The sequence below is a fragment of the Ascidiella aspersa genome, chromosome 1 (genome assembly GCF_963924565.1).
Source record: "Ascidiella aspersa chromosome 1, kaAscAspe10.2, whole genome shotgun sequence".
Taxonomy (NCBI): Eukaryota; Metazoa; Chordata; class Ascidiacea; order Phlebobranchia; family Ascidiidae; genus Ascidiella; species Ascidiella aspersa.
This window is the reverse complement of record NC_139447.1, coordinates 6,594,877-6,600,876: the sequence shown is the minus strand read 5'-3', so window position 1 is coordinate 6,600,876 and position 6,000 is coordinate 6,594,877.

Genomic DNA, 6,000 nt, shown 5'->3' with positions numbered 1-6,000 from the left:
TTCAAAGCATTTTGGGCAACTAATAATGTTGCTTTGGCTGCACAACAAATATAGCAGTGGCCAACCTTAATATTAACTGCAAAAAGCATAATTTTTTTTTAGGTACAAGGGTAATTAGCTTCATTTTATACATTTCACTTACTCTTTTTCCCGCTCACGAACTTCAGACACTTTGGTATATACTTCTTCATTTGTTTCTATCTTTTTTATATTTTCTCTCCACTTTACTACTTCTTTGGCTCGCGTCTAGATAAATTTTAGATTTTTTTTGTTAATATAAGTATGCTATTTTTCAATCATGATTATAAATAAAATACACTTTTTATTGTTGGATTTTTATTTCACAATACTATACTGCACTTGTAAAATAGGATCGCCCAAACAGTAATAGAATCAGGTTTATAACTTTTAACATGAATAATTTTGTTTTTAGGTGAGGTATTTAGGCAGGGTTTACTATTTATTTGTGTGAATACCTAAAACTATTGCAAAAGTAAAGTTCTAAGGGGAATAAGTGAAAAAAACTAAACGCATTTATATTGGAAAAATGCAATTAGTATTAGGATCAACTTCCACAAATCATTATTCTATAGAATTAAAAAATATTCACTAAAAAAACTGCCAAACCTATATTTATATTAGTTACTTCAATTGCAAATATGACAAATTGTACCATAGCTTGGGAACCACTGCCGTAGAGCAAACCAGTGCTGTAATGACTTAAGTGAAACCACGTTTGGACAAATGACTTGACTTGCACTTAAGTGATTGAGTCAAATAACTTGGGTTTTCATTTAAAGGTTTTTATTTAACATTTTATAATAAAATTGAGCTGTTTATCGCAAGTTTTGCAAACAAAACTCTTAGATTGCTACATGTCTTTTTTAGTTGAATCAATGTTTATAGTCGAACGAATTTACCTGTTTTCGTGGTTTATTGTTTTATTTTTATATTAGTGGTTTGACTTGGAGATGACTAACTGTAATAATGTCTTAACTGGGACTGGTCTTGAGCAACTGATCACTTGGACTGGGACTTGACTAGCTACTTTTTAAAAAGACTTGACTTGGACTTAAGTTATTTTAAAAATTATTAGACTCAGACTTCAGTAATGATGACTTGTTTACAACACTGGAGCAATAATAACTTACTTCACTTGGTACTTGAAGCATAACTTCACCAACACTGGGCAAAGAGCGCCACCCTGTGATGGTAACCGGCGTGGCAGGTGCTGCCGAATCCATCTTCTTATTGTTTTCGTCAAAGAGACCCCGGACTTTTGCGAATGCAGTTCCGGCAACAAGGTACTAAAACACAGATTTCTTGTTGGGTCTATATAACACACTAACTTAAGCATTGCCTTAAGCATTGCCACATAAAGCATTTAAATTTTGGTTGACCAAATTTGACCTTGTTATGGATTTGTTTAATAATGTACAAATTATATTGTTTAAATATCATAAATCAACAAGACGCTTCTTATTTTTTGATCCAAAGTTAATCTTAGTATTTTCTACTTTTCCTCATGAAAAGTATATAATCAATTAGTTAAGAATTTTACTTTTATAACAGTTTTAGGCAGAGCATTAGGTTATTTTATGTTGTGGCGTCATTCTGCAGGTTAAAATGGTAATTTAACAGTTAAGAATTATTAAAAAAAACTTTTCTCTTGGCCAAACAGTGAATTGTCATAAAGGCGCCCAACTTAAAAAAACCCTGAGCAGTATTGCTCATTAGTTTGACAAAAAAATGAGAGCTCTTAGATAACAGCTGTTGCCTGTTATTACTGGGCCAACCATTTCGCATTTTAAAACTTTATATTTTGTCACCTTTAGGCTAACAAATTTCCATTGAGTGGATAAAACAGAACAATAATTAAAACAAAATGCACAAAACATAAAAAACATAGTTTGGGGATTTTTTAGCCACGAGCCTAAATGGTAATTCAAGAAGGTTTTAAATACTTTTGGTTAACTGATACTGCGCTACAGAAATTATTTTGCACATTTGTTGATAACTTGGTCGAATTCCAGGGCGTTTCGACTCCCTACGGGAAATCCAGGGCGTCTAAAAACACTCTGCACACCCACAGAGTCTGTGCGTATGCATAGAAGACTTTAGAAGTATATCAGCAGTACCATGCCTTTCTTGAGTGTTCCTTCCTGCACAACGACGCTTGCCACAGCGCCTCTCTCTTGACTCACTTGCGACTCCACAATTACACCTTCCACCCTGCAAGTCGGGTCGGCCCGGATATCTAACAGTTCGGCCTGGAGAAGAATGGCGTCAATCAGTTCAGGAATACCTGAAAAAAGGCACATCAAGAATTTCTTTTCAAATGGGCTAAATTATAAGTGCAGCCCAGGATTAAACATTGACAAAGTACACTGTATGCAGCTTTAGCGATTTCTCAAAGCTGATGAGTCTGTATGTAAAGCCAATAACAAAACTTTGTTACTAGATAAAACAGTAAGTCTAATTTCAAAAAAAATTTCGTATTGCTAATTAACTGTTCTTATTAGTATTTTTTAGATTATACAAAGAACTTCAAAGACATAAAACAATTTTTATCGTTTTGTTTTGAAATCTAAAAAATAATTATAAACAATTTGTTACAAGTAAACTGTCTATGTCGATCAAGGTTCTGTTAGAAGCGCTTCAAGTATGTAGACAGTTAAATGGCTGTTTAATAGTTTACAACTAAGTTGCTAAGTCAGTGATTCCCAAACTGTGTGCCTCGAGAGATTGCCAAGTGTGCTGCGCAACTTTTTGTAATTTGGGAAAATAGAGTTTTGTATTACCAATAGGCATACACGCAAGCATTTTAGACTTCAATACGCACTACCCATTATAAATTAATAATATATAAGCTATTGCTACCAGGCATAATATCAGGTTTGTAGAGCTCTTCTGGCAAATGTAATTTTTATTCCGACGTTGTATAGGACGTCGAAACGTCGGAATAAAAATTACATTTGCCAGAAGAGCTCTACAAACCTGATAAATTAATAATATTCAGGCATTTACACCCAATTGTAGAATGACTCTATTTTTGTTCTGTTAAAAGTGTGCCGCGAAATACCTAAGATGTTTTTAGTGTGTCGCGAGCCAAACAAAGTTTGGGAACCACTGGTCTAAATAAAATATATTACCAAATCAAATACTTGGCGGTATATTTTTAATGAACAATGTCTGTATCGCTCGACTTTGGCAATTCAAAGTACTTCTAAATTTTTTCAACTAATTTAAACTTATAAAGCAGAACAAAGAGTTAACCTTGTCCAGTTTTGGCAGAGATTTTTACAACCTGGGTGTCACCGCCATCTTCCTCTGTTTCCAAGCCATACACGGGAAGCTGCTGATTGACTTCTCGCTGAAAAAACATTGTATTGACTAAGTAAACAATGCCCAACCTCAAACTATATTTTTTGCCAACTTTTACAATGTAGATTGTAGATCAGTGGTTCTCAACCGCGTCTCCGAGACCACATGCGGCTCCTAACCGTCTTCCATTAGGGTTAAAAAAATAAAATGATTTATTAGAAGCATTTGCTCAAGAGTTCGCTCAACAACAGTAGGTTTTTTTGGTTTAATTGTTTATTTAACCAACTTTGTGAGGTCACACCTGAAAATTTTCATGCCCCCTAAACAAAAATACTGGACCTACCCACTGCACATAACATATAACGCGATGTCAAAACAACTTTAGAAGAAAGCTTGCCTTTTTAAGCTAGAAAATATTTAGAGCAAATGAGAAGACAAGCATTTTGCCTTCTTTGATGTGGTTTGTTGTTATTAATTTAAAATTTATTTTTAATAAACTGCTTGATCTTTTTGCGGCTCTTTTTAAAATTGACATTTCAAATTTGGCTCAGATGCTTACAAAGGTTGAGAATCACTGATGTAGATGTAAAAACTTTTTACTTTTTTTGTCCATTTTAAGGAATCAATTCTGCCCAAAGCCTGGTCATTACAGAAAATCGTGCTTATTTTACACCTTGGCTAGAACATAAGTATAGCAAATTTCCATGAGCATGCTACAACCTAATATGCAATGTTGATAAAGAGTCCACAGCATTAAGGATTCTAACTCTTGTTTAACCACACAAAACCTAGGTAGATTTCACAAATTGTTGTGCTTATGTTGCAGTAAATTGACATCCCTCAGGCGAAGTGAGTGGTAATTTACCAGCTAGTACTAAACTGGTAAATACTCTTTTGAACCTGGACAACACAGCGATTTCGGCTAAAAAAATACGCCCAGTAGCACACATAAACCTAATTTTGAATTTATTTGGTTTAGACGTAGCAGAAGGTATTATATTTAACAATGCTTGAAAAATAGTGATCATGTGGGCTCCAGGAGACAACTGGATATTGAATTTTGTAAAAAAGCAACATTTACATTTTTTGCTTGCACACTTCCATGAAAAAAAGCGAAGTGCTAAAAAATGTGCTTAGTTGGAACACTGGATACCAGCAAACTTGAACCACCTCCTTGAACCAATCATGCTGTTTTTAGTAAAAAGGTATATTTTAGATAATTCTCAACCAAATTAGGTCCTACTTGGAAAAGAACTTTCATATGTGGTGGTTTTTATTTATGCACAGTAGAGCTTGCTTTTGAAAAATAAGATAAACTTATATTTAAAAAGTCATAAAACTAGTTAAAACAACCACGACTGACCCATTGCGCCATTTTGGAGTCACATTTGTTGATGGCCACAATGATTGGCACTTTGGCCTCTTTTGCCATATTTATTGATTCAATGGTCTGTTCCATTATTCCGTCATCTGCAGCCACAATCAGGACAACAATATCGGTCAACTAAAAAACATGACTTATAAACATTTCAGTAATGTTGTTTTAAAAGAAATATACAAAAAAGTAGACAGCTCACAAAGTATAATCAACCAGAAATATTTGGTGTTAAAAGTTACACAATAGATATCAGTGAATAAAAGTTATATTATTCTACTATAAATTTCAAATTTAACTAGACTTTTACAACTTTTTTCGACTTGGTTTTAAATGCATTGATTTCTCACAGCACCATGACAACTATATCTGAAAAAGTTGTTTAAAGCAAAAAAGTTATAACCTGTGCCCCTCTTTTTCGCATTGCTGAAAAGGCAGCATGGCCAGGAGTATCCAGAAATGTTATATGTTGATCCTTCACTGGAACTACAAAAATCGAAAATATTGTTACAGTTGTGAGTTGTGACCAACTCAGTTTGTTGTGTAAATGTTTTTTAGTACAGTAGATCATACCTAAGCCTTTAAAAATTGGTTGCAGGAAACGAATCAAAGGTAGTTTTTTATTGCCAACGGCAGTAAAGCAAATCTGGATACACCCTAAACCAGCGGTTATTAACTGGGAGGGCTCGCCCTCCCCCCCTAGTGGGTGCTGAGAAATTCATAGGGCGACGTGAGCTCTAAGTTAATATTTGAATTTTTTGAAATGATTCAATTTGTTTCCTTTGGGTTGTACATCACTCCTACAGCACTGTTCCAACCTTAATTTTTCCAACTTTTTTAACATTGAAACTGCAAAATATTTTCGCACTCCGAATCTTGTGTTTTCTACTTTTGTTGACTGCGTGTTAGCCCAAAGTCTCTTTGAGTGCCTTTGCATGTTTTCATATCATCATATTGTAACGGTCCTATTTAAATAAAATTTTGCTAACTTAGATAAACGATAAAAGTTATCCCCATTTGAACTATTTTGTTATCCATATTGTATATATGATACCAGGCTGTTAGGGGGGCGCAAGGCATAGGAAAATTACCAAAGGGGGGCGCGGATGAAAAAATGTTAAAAACCACTGCCCTGAACAGTAAGATTAAGTTTAAAACTTATTTTTAGGAAATATGTCTTTACTTTAAAATATACTAATGCTGCTCAATTTGCACTGAAAATTATAATTCATTAGGTTAATCAGTTTAAAACAGATTTGATTTCCTTAGAGAAATTAGGAGAACCTTTTCTATGTGTTTTC